This window comes from Cyprinus carpio, chromosome B19 (assembly GCF_018340385.1).
Source record: "Cyprinus carpio isolate SPL01 chromosome B19, ASM1834038v1, whole genome shotgun sequence".
Lineage (NCBI taxonomy): Eukaryota > Metazoa > Chordata > Actinopteri > Cypriniformes > Cyprinidae > Cyprinus > Cyprinus carpio.
Window position 1 is genome coordinate 21372558 of NC_056615.1, and position 12179 is coordinate 21384736.

At 36.7% G+C, this 12179-nt stretch overlaps 1 long non-coding RNA gene across 1 annotated transcript; it reads right to left on the reverse strand.

Annotated features, from left to right (window-relative positions):
* Positions 1 to 246: 246 nt before the first annotated feature.
* Positions 247 to 11779, reverse strand: LOC122140754. Its single transcript, XR_006157332.1, has 3 exons — positions 10681 to 11779; positions 10383 to 10444; positions 247 to 277 (listed from the first exon to the last, which is right to left on the reverse strand). It is a non-coding gene; the product is annotated as an uncharacterized LOC122140754 (long non-coding RNA).
* Between the last annotated feature and the right edge of the window lie 400 nt (positions 11780 to 12179).

A 12179-nucleotide genomic window follows, 5' to 3' on the forward strand; every position in this document is an offset into this window, starting at 1 on the left:
CATTGTCCTCATTTGTAAGGTCGCTTTGGATAAATATTGTTAATGTAAAGGTAACATCTCTCAGTAAAGTCATGAATACTTTTAGTAGAGAAGATAGATAGTACTTGTAAGCAACCTAATCTAACTGGTAGATTCATTAAAAAATTAAATATTTCTAAAAAATAATTATACACGAAGAAAATTGTGTTCACTATAGGTTCTTTTTCCTCGTTTTGATCATGCATTTTACTTACTTTATGTAACTGCCCATTTCTTCCAGCTGAATAAGAACTGTGATCTGTGCAAAGAAAGAAAGTAGGGAGAGAAAAAAATCTGACTCATATATCAACTCAAGGTCCATTAAATGTACATTCAAGCAATACAGCAACAAGCCTCAACACAAAATTTCCACACTAAATTGTGAAATTGAATCAGTATTAACGCAATTGGATGAAATACGATTAAAATTAAGCACCAGCCCGAATCTGAATCAAAAACATCAGTTAGGAATAACTAACCTGTTCACACAAACATTTTTGGATAGGTCCCCCCCTCATTGCAAAAACTAGGGTTTGCAAAGGGCCAGAACATTTCCAGTAAATTAAGTTGGGGTAAGATAAGCTGGAGAATTTTGGAAATATGCAAAGCTGGAAACATCATGGGAATTCACAGGAAATTCATTTGGAAATTTGGGGGTATTTTAAATTTTAGATTTAAAAAAAAAATAATTTTTGACATTTTGATTTTTTTAAAGTAGAAATGAACTCTTTCAACTGAACAAGCTGAAAAAAGTTGAATATGTTGAATAAAATAAAAACACATGTAAACCCTATTCGCTTCAACTATATTTGGCAATAATTCCCATTAATTCTTAATAATTCCCAAATATTCCTGTTAATTCCTATAATTTTCCTATTTCCATTATATCCCATGGAAAATTCCTGAAATCTTGCAAACCTATTCAAAATAAAACAATAGAATTACAAAAAGGCAGACAGACATAGAGGATGAAAGGACAGATGAAGAGATGGACAGAATGATAGAACAATAGAATGATACAAAGACAGACAGACATATATAGATAGATAGATAGATAGACAGACAGCAGACAGACAGACAGATAGATAGATAGATAGATAGATAGACAGACAGACAGACAGACAGACAGACAGACAGTTAGACAGATAGACAGATAGATAGATAGATAGATAGATAGATAGATAGATAGATAGATAGATGATAGATCTTTATAGAGCCCCTCACAGAACTAAAAATATGAAATGGTCCCTGACATCTAAAAAAAGACATTTTTAAAATATGTTATTTTAGTTTAAAGGCAGAGTGTCTTTTCTCTAAAGCATGAATTGAATTTCTCTGAGTGTCCCAGAGCTCTCTTTGAGGGTCTGTTTAGCCACTCAGATCAATATAATCTTCGGAGACTGTTTTACACAAAATGAGTTTGAGAAGTGAGTTGTGTGGAGATGAGTTGTTTAAAGGGGTACTTCAGCCAGAAATGAAAATTCTCATTATTTTTTACTCACCCCTCTTGTCATTCCAAGCCTGTATGATGTTCTTTCTCTGCATTAATTGTCCATAAATGGAAGGTCCAATGCCTCCAAAACATTCTTTAAAATACTTTTTTTGGTCACAGAATAAAGATCATACAGGTTTGGAATGACACAAGGGTAATAAATGATGATAGATTTTTTAATTTTTGGCTGAACAATACTGTTCATTGCATATTACAGTAACAAAAAGTGTTTAATGTAATGGCCCACGACAGAATGCCAGCTCCCCTTTGCACTGTTACACGAAACTGGCCAATCAAAAGAAAAAAGACAGATGTAAGGCCCAATTACTGCAGCCCTTTGAGAACGAGAGCTACATATCAGACACGGCCAACAGTACCAGGCACTCTAATGCACCGATAACAGACACTGTCTCTGTCTCTCACGAGACACACACACAAACGTTTGCATGTAAATGAACATACTGAAGTATCTGAATTAGGATCCTCATACTCTATGCATGCATATAGATAACTCGTTCACACGAATACAGTCTCTCTCCTTGTCTCGCTATCGCTCACACCCAACCCCCCAGCACCTCAGGGTTTGAAATTCATGTGCGAAATAAATAGAGAGAGAGAGACAGACGGAGAGCGAACACATGGGGTAACGCAGGAGGCTGGTGAGGGAAAGAAGAAAGAGGAAAAGGGGGGAGGGGAGAAGGAAGCAGGAAGACAGTTATATGTGAGGACAATAGAGGGAAAAAAAAGTAAAAAATGGAAAAAGAAGCACGATATCTAATGAAAGAGAGGCTCTCGGTCAAAGGTACGAATTTGCCAGGGAATTCTCTGCATTAACCTGGAAACACCTTCCAACACACACACAACATGTGGACACATTCCAGCGAGCCGCAGCTGTTAACCCTTACACCACAACTGTATTTCCATAATTACTGCTTCACCAAAGAAACATATGTTCAGACAGACCACTGTTTACCCCCCGCAAGATATTAAGTGCAGTATATTAGACACACTATCAGCTCCAATCATCAGATCCTTCCTACACAGTGAAATGTCATTGCCTCTAACAGCTTAACACTCTCAATGTCATGACAACCCAAACACACACAGACAATAGAAAACTCAGACAATAAATCCCAAAAGCTGTTCACACAAACACAACTGGACACGGCATTACAGAAACAATGGTCAAGGTTTTTCCAATAATTCGAATGCATTTATAAAAAATTGGGTTACCTAAAGAATTTCTCATAAGATTTCTCTCAAAAAAACACATTTTAACATTTTTTTTTTTATGATACATATTTACATTTATTTATTTAATCATATATAATCAGTACAAATACATACAATCCACACTAATGGTAAGATATAAAATAAATATATAAATGAAAAAAAAAATCATGCATGGCAGATGTTTATCAAAGAAATCACCTGTATAAGATAACAGAACTTGCTCTTAATGGAAACAATGGCAAAGGAAATTATACTTATATAAACTGGGTTTAGTTGGTAACACTTAACAATAAGGGTCCCATTAGTTAACTTGAAATGAATGCATTAATTAACATTAACTAAAAAATGAGCAATAGTATTTATTATTCTTTGTGTCAACATTAATCAAATTAAGGTATTTTCATTGTTAGTCATGTTAGCTCAGGTAATCAAATCTAAATAATATTACCAGATACAAGTCAGTAATTTTACTACAAGTATATGCTGAAATTAAGTAACGTTAGTTTAATATATGCTTTAATAGTATGTTTTTATTTTGACTGTTCATATGAACTAATGTCGTTCATTAATGTTCAAAAATTGAACCTTATTTTAAATCAAATAGTACTTGTTGGTTTAGGTGGCATTTAGATTTGTACATTTTTCAGTAATACAGTAATATATTATATTATATGTATATTATATTATATTATATTATATTTATATTATATTATAATTATATTATATTTAGTATATGTGTGATAATAACATTTTTGCATTCCTTAACTTGGCAATCAATTTAAAGCTGATGAGACAATCTATTAACCTAGGAGTAAAACAGAAAATGTAAGCCTAATATGTAAATCAGGTTGAGGGTATTTAATTAAAAAAAAAGTGCTGATTCCAGCTGCAAACTTCCACTGCAAGCATATATTTCAGTCTATAAATTAAAAGTCTATAAAAGTTTGTTTTTTTTTTCTTCTGGGTTGTACATAGCTTATTCTCTCTATAGCGTCAATTTTCAACAACAACAAAATAAAAAACAATTGGCCATCATTACAGACGTGCATTACATGCATCAGATCTACATTACTGTGTGTTTGTGTTAGACAATTTGCAAAGCTGATCCCTTATTAATGCAAATGTAGTGATTCAGTTGCGAGCAACGGTAAGATTACACAACAAAGATACATTTCTACGTGCCTTCCCTTTGCTAAAGATGCATATTCAGTGTTTCCCGATCAAATTAGCGGGAACAATGAACCTGATACTTTAAACTGGTAAACAGCCCTTTAATTTTCAGCCCATGTTTTCCAAATGCATTTTTTTATGCTACTGACTGGAAATTGTATCATTCAGTTAATTGAGACATCTGGCTGAATCACACGCCACTGTGAGTTTGTACCGAGCGTGTGTGTGTCTGAATGAAGAGCTACGTGCGGCCTTCTGACACAGCGTTGAGATGCAGGGGAGGATGATATGAACACATGGCTGAAAGATGAATTATGAGATCCATGCAAGAATTAGAAAAAGAACATTTCTCAAAAAAAAAACTGCATTTTTACAACCTCTGTCTAAAAACAAATCGCATTTACATGGGCACTGGAAAACTTGACCATCTGCTCATAGTACCTAACATTACAATGACTTCTGACAGACTTTTCCACTCAATTAATTCTATCCCATGCAAATTTACAAGAGCAGTAACAATTCTTGGATTCTTTGTCAAGTGCATAAGAGGATAGAGATTAGATTTGTGTAAGTTAAAATAACACTGACGTACCTGTGTTCTCCTTGGGTTCCTTTCAAGCTTGGACAAGCACAGCAGACCTCAACTGACATAATTCCCCACAGGGTTTTGTTTTAATCTTTCTTTAGGAATTCATCCTCCTGCGTGCATTCATCCTCCACGGTATCCTGTGGCTATGTGGGAATTGAGACGTCAAAGTATCAACCCATTTCTGACACTGACACCAGGCTCTTCTGCTACCTCTGCTTCCTTTTTTGGAACACAAAACTGCATATTTTCCTAAAGGATCTATCCTGAAGAAATTTCATGAAAACAAACAACCGATAAGTCCAAGAACCTGGGAAATGTGGAAGTTCAAATAAATGAGAAATTCTCTTCTCAGTATTTTGTTCACCCAGAGTTCCAGAGAAACTATTGTTAATGTTTTGTTTCTCACCACACAGTTTTCCTGATTATCCTAAGTACTGCTTATTACAATCCTCTCAAGAATGTTTTTCTAGATTGTCAAGGGATAGTTCACCCAAAATCCACATGTAGATCTGAACCTGTATCACCTTCTTCTTCAGCGGAACATAAAAGATGATATTTTGAAGAATGTTTCAGATTTCAGTTATATATTTTTTTCATCTTATTTTAAAATTCCACTACTATCGCTACGCAAGTTTGCATGGTTAGCTGGTAATTCCAACACGTCAAATAATGACAGCTGGGTTGAGTTGACAACAAATTGGGTGACACGATTGCTGCAAAAGTGTGATATTGTGTCTTCCGTGCAAGTGAAAATTTTCAACTCAAGCAGGAAATTCGCATGATGCGTTGCTGCGCAACTTTTTCCAGTTTGACATGTTATTGTTGTGTGTGAAGACACTCCTAATCGCACAATATTTTTTAAACATCCCACAAGTAATCTAGAGTGATTAACATGATGTTAAAATTTGCTTCGCTTTATGTGTGCACACAGATCAAAATGATCTTGACTAATTTGATTTTTTCAACATTCAAGGGTTCTACAGTTCAAACAACCATTGCTTGTTCTTTCACAAATAGACTAACTCTCTAATTGTGCTAATTAGTGCTAATTGTTAAATCTAAAAAAAAAATGTTACTGCATTTTTAGACTGGAACATCACAATTTACTAATACTATTGCAACAAAAACTATGAAAACTATCAGAACTCTATCAGAAAACTAAAATGCAGGATTGGACTCACTTATTCAATATTGCTGCAGTACATTGTTAACTGTACTGGTGTACAGTATACATATCTGGGTACTAGATTTAACTAGGTATATATCTAGCAATGGCAAAATGGCCCCTAATTTATTTTGATCACTGCAACACCTTTTTTTTAAATTATGCCTTATTATGTTTTATCCAATTGCTTTGTTTAAACCATACTGTGGTATTGTGGTTATGTCAAGACAGCTAGAGAAACAGACAATGATATAAATATAAGAAATATGTTGAACATTTGTTCCTGAAATAGTCACAGTTCATTCTTTCTAAGAAGCAAAGAATTTTGGTATCAGGTCAAGAGTAAGTGAAAATTCCTCACGAGATATTTCACTTTAACATGTTTCATCCATCTCTCTTAACGGAAAAATCCAGCACAGTCCAGTGACTGGGGATATCCTGAGGTGTATGCAATCTATTACAGTATGGTATGTGGTTGAATTACATCCATTATGAATGAGAAATACATCAGATGGAGAGAACAGAGGGAGGGAGTAAAACCAGGAGTGGGAGAGAAAGACAATGAAATGTTGAAATGTTCCACTGCTTGATCTGGACACGGGAAAGGTAAGTTGTGAGTGGATAAGAAAAGGAATGGTATATGAATGCTGTGAATGTAATTTCTTTTTTTAAAATGTTGCTCCATCGGCATGAGTGGGATGCTCAAATTAGTTACTCCCAAATAACATTATAATAGCACAAGAGAGTACTTCAACATACCTGATGCAGAATATTAAGAATACTATACATACATACTACACATTTCTATTAATGTCAGTCAATCTAAATGTCAGAACAATATACTGAAGATAAATGGGAGTAACGATTCATGCATTTTCTTAGTTCATCAATTGATCAATCCTATCATTGCAAATGCACTGATTTTGAAATGTTTTAAATTATTGTGCATCAATAATCTACTCCAAATGTTAAATTTTTTTGTGACAATATTGAAAATAACATACGATATTAAGAATAATATGAAGTTAAAGCTTTTTTCTCTATAACGTATCCTTAACCACTTCTTAACCAGTCTCTCATTTTTCATTTTCTTGGCTAAGATACTTCAGAGGATGTATAATAAAACTCTGTAAAAGAGTATGGAAAAGTTACTAAACTGAATGACTATTCATTGTCCCAAGATGCATTGAATCATTCTGAAAGAGTTATGAAAGTCTTTGAAGAAGCATTAAAGTTTCTATACACAGTTGATATGCAATACTCACAGGGCTCTGACATGAACAAACACAAGTAAGACTGATGAAGTTTCTGACCTTGATATAAAGCACAAGGCTGACGCTAATTTACACACTGTTCTGTTACAGAGAACCATGGGAAACATTCCACGATGACAACTTGGTTAGACTGATGAGCCTGAAACAAGGCCACATGATCTGCTACGCTGAGAGATTCAAAATTCATGCATTTCAAAATTCAATGTAAGAATAAACCACTTTAATGGCAAAATATTTTTGCGTGTCAAAAATAAGCTTTAATAAACAGATATCAATTCCATACACATCAAGCCATTCAAAAAAATCTGAGACAGTAAAAATCTGCGGCCCAAAATCTAATTTAAACCAGTAAATAAACAGAAAGTTTTAGGATTTTGAAAAATATTAAAGAAACATAACGTAAAATGAACAAGCAATATATAACATTTTGCACTATTTCTACATAATCTATTTAACTAATCAAATTAGTGACACTCATCATGTGAACTTCATTGTACAGAATATCAGATACTCAAAGAAAAAGATCCTTGCTGCACTAGAAATTCTGAAATAATAAAATTCCTAATTGGATTGTTTAATTGCATGTTGGATTTCAATAATTATTTGAAAAGTCTTAATATATTTTGAAGCCTACTGCTATTTTAGCAACAAAGGGACTTGTTAATGGAGGAAAACGCATGTCGAGTCGTTTCTGTAGAGCTGCATCAAAAGAGGGTACATAGTTACAATCACGGTAACTGTGATTACATGCACTTCTTAAATTATACACCAAAGGACTTCTTCAGCCCCAATCCATAAGTTTCAAATATCCTCCTGATCACAAGTTGAGCTCCAATAACAGTTACCACGGAAGCCTGGGTTATGTAACGTTACATAACAGACAGGCGGTATGAGTAATATTTCATAACACTAGAGACCCTGACACCATGGCATCATCTCTCCTTTGCTCTTTCCTCTCACTTCATCTCTCCTCTGATGTTGAAATCAATGGCGTTATTTTGCGGAAAGTCCCCTTGACGGCCATCGATGGCTTGGTATCAAACGGAGCGTGTTGCCGCAAAGCGGCCGTGTGTTTTTTCCTCCGCCTCTCTCTGTCTAGCGCTAGACCAGACACTTTGCTCTTCCAAAATCTGATATCAAAGAGACATCAAATTCACCCCCCACCCTCGGCTCCGCTCGCCCTGATTTCTTTCTTCCCTCTGTCCCCTTGAGTGCTAACAGGGTCAGGCTAGGGTCACGGCACAGATGCACGCCATCCACCAACAGGCCATGGCAAGCAACCAATCACAGACAACAGACAGCAAAACCACCATCAGGATGCTTTTCTGAAGAATTGCTGCAGATTAATGAATATCAACAACAGGCTCTTTGTTAGATCAGACGTTATGAATATAAAAGCTACAAACTGTAGATACATAAACAAACAAAGAGCAGCAAACACAATATACGAACACCACACTACTGAAACACTATGCTCTTTAAAAAGATTTTTTACCCCGATACTCAATGAACATGAAAGGAAATTATAAACATGTTAAAATGGGAAACAATCAAAAAGAATTAACTAATATTAAGTTGTGTTATTAGCCAATCTAAAATGTCCTTGGGGTTCAAAAGTCAAACCACTACAAATTATATTATCAGCATAACAACAAGTGAAAAGAAATGAAAAGTGAGCATGAATTGACAAGACAGCTGACCTTTTATACAAAGGGATTCACATGGTCAGTGTCACTAATTTAATTATTTGATTATAAATGATTCATTTGAAATTATTAATCTTATTTTTTAATTATTTCTTAATATAATTTTTGATCCAAAATAGTTCAGAATACTTAAAAAAAATTTCAGAATCCTAAAACGTTACATTTATTTGCAGATTTGCATTAGATTTTGTGTCAAATTTTTTAAGTGATGTCAGACTTTTGAAGCTCGTTTTTTTTGTATGTGCAGATAATATCTTAATTTATAAAGCTTTTGTTTTTTTACAGAATTTTTTTAAAAACCATTAACACTTCAACTTCAGGACATAAACACTCTTTTTGTAATGTGAACAATATCAATTAATTATTGTATAATTACTACTAAAAAATATACTCCAATCTACAAACCAAGCATAATGTATATAAGACCAACATAATAAATTAATTCATTTCGCAAATAGACGTTTCATAAATTAAGTATCTTCGATGTTAATTAAGAAATACACAGTGCCTTTAAGCATACTCTGTCCATAAAATCTAAACTGTTCAAATATGCAGCACACAGAATGCATAATATTCTAAGACGGACGCATAAAAACAACCATACGCATTAAAGGGAACCAAAACTGAAAACTGTTTTAATTTACTCACCTCATGTTGTTCCAAAACAGTATCACTTTCTTTAGTCTTTGGAACATAAAAATAATATATTTTGAGAAAAGTCTCAAAGTCACATCTTTTGTGTTTCACAGAAAAAGGATAGTAACGGTGAAGACATAAAGGTGTGTAAATGATGACAGAATTATCGTTTTGGGGTGAAGTATCCCTTTAATATGAATAGATCCCTATTAAAGGAGAACAGCCTTATGAAAACCACAAACACGCACTTATTTTCATTACAACCTGCTTACCAATAAACACCTACACACAAACAAACGTTACACCTACCAGATCCAGGTGCATCGAGAACCAAATGCAGGTCCTCACGAGCGGAGCAAGATCTAAACCACAGACACTCCCTCTGTACAAAAATGTGGAGAGATGCCACAATAACCCACAAAAATCTCATCCAGAATTATTCCGAGAGGAAACAGAGAGTCGAACCTCACGACACACAGAGCCAGAGCCAGAGCATTTGGCTTTTGTGCATTTCAACAATAACGACTCTGATTTAATGCCTCGATGCACCAAGTAAACCCCTGGATGAGATGTGCACTTTACCACATGCGTCCACGAGCTCGCTCGCTGTTCCTCAGTGCTGCCGACGATATATCGCCCAGGCGTTCGCTAGAATAACCTTTACTTTTCCAAACTCAAAGACCCAGTGTGCCTTTTTGCCTAGTGCTAACTGTACAAGTCAACTGTGACACACATACAGGCCTGAGATCTGTGGCCATTGTCTCTGATTCCCCTGAGCTAGCGGACGACCGGATGGATGGACAGTCGTGGGGGTTCCCGGATGAAAGGGTGATGGACAGAGGAAGTTAGGGGCATACTGGGAACAGCACGCAAGGCAGAAACAGTAAAAGAGAGCGACCCCCACAATTCCAAGCACGGTTCGCCCTCCTGCATGTTCAAGCATGCATGGTGACATACACACACTCACGACACACATGCACGTGCAGAATCACTTACGGACAAAAACCTACCGTGCATACTAACACAATATTTGCAGCATAAGCATTAGACAAGAAAAGTGAAGGAATGAGGAAACAATAATCATCCGTTTTCAACACACATCTCACACATGCTTTGATTCTGTCCTCCGCCGATGCCTGAATGCTCATCCTCGATATCAGCCTCGCAAAATAGGAAACAAGACAATCCAGAGTGAACCACTGGTTTTCAAGAAGATTAAAATGCAGGAGACAGAAATAGATAAAAAGAAAGGAAAAATAAGTGCCTTTTGAAGGTGATTTCAAAAAGTGAACAAGAAATAGTAGGAACTTAAAGTTGAAAGATAGGGATGGACAGAAAGAGATGGTGACTAAGGAGAAAAACAGAACTAGAGGGTTAAAACAGAAAAGCAAGAGTACCTGGTCATTCCTTCTTTTCCCGCGGTTTCGTTGATCCCACGTTTGGCTCTTTCTCTCGTTGCTCCGGGTCCTTCCTCCTCTCCGCTATCCCAGTCACTTCTCTCCTCTTAGCGTTTCCTCCCAAACCACGTTTTTCCTCCTACCCATCCCATTTCCTACTCTTCATTCAGCACTCTGAACTGCTTTCACATTATGAATGTGAGAATTTGTGGGATAGAGCTGGAAAATGATTCAACGCAAAAAGAAAAAGAGAAAAAATTATGAATGTAAGTGAAGTGCAAAGGAGAGCGGACGGTGATCAGGCACCGAGACAAGTAGGAAAAGGAGCTGTTGAAGGGGCCTGGTTTTTTTAGGGAGGCACGTTGAGGGGTGTGGGGACCATTAAAAAGGCTGCACGTGTTTCTCCGTCCAGGAGGGAGGAACACGGATGGAGCTGCCAGACTGCGAGGATGAGAAGAGAAGCACTGCAGCCGGCGGAGAGAGAGGAAAAGAGAGCGAGATCGTAAGGGCGCATATGTACGCAAGCGACCGCATGAGGAGGTGGGAGGGGAGAGAATGACAGAGAGGGAACGACAGAGAGAAAAGAGAGGCTAAGGGGTTCACGGGAGGGAGGGAAGAAGGAGGAGTGAGTCGTAGCCAAGAGTTCAGGGGAGGGGGCCGGAATACATTTTCTTGTCCTCCGCTCTCGTCTCCCGGCGTTCGATTTTCTTTCATTTGCTCTTTTGAGAGTTGAGAGAGTGCTTCTTTTTTTTTTCTTTTTTCTCACCTTCTTTATTCCAGGGCAAAAATCAGTGCCTGGAAAAAAGAGGATATTCCAGCCTGCGCGTTCCCATTCCGCTCTCTGTCTCGCTGTCTTCCAGGTCATTTTCTCCACATGCACTTGAACTCCAAATCCTGTCTGCAGGCCCCTCCCCCCGACCTCTGTGACTCGCTCTCCCTCACTCCTTCTGATGGAGGCTTGAAATAGTGCTCGCAGGCTGTAAGTGAGAGTGAGAGGGAGGGGAGGACGAGGGGGACAGAAAGGGAGAGAGATGTGGGGGGAAGGGGAGAAGGTTTACATGAACAGACTCTGTGCAGAGAGAGTGTGTGCTGGTGTGTCAGACGGAGAGAAAACCAGAGGAAGAAACCCCGTGCACATACATGTGTTCAGTGACTTTGATTCTCAGAAATTACAGTGAGCTGCACGAAACATTAATTCTTGGAAGCAGTTTGAACAGGGGCGTCTATTGTCTTCGAGGGGCCACCAGTGGCAGTCCTGGCTCACTTGATACCCTATAGGCGAGATAAGATAGTATGAGCAAAAGGAAACATTTTTTAATAACTTAGTAACTCTCTACATAAGTGCAAGTATTTTCTAAATAAATGATAAATTAACTTGTTCATAATGTATTTTCATTGACTGGATTTTTTTAAAATAACAATTCCACTGGACAAAGTTATAAGAGTAACATGAGAGTAGATGATTACTGATTTGTCAAGTTAAAGCAAATGTACTTATT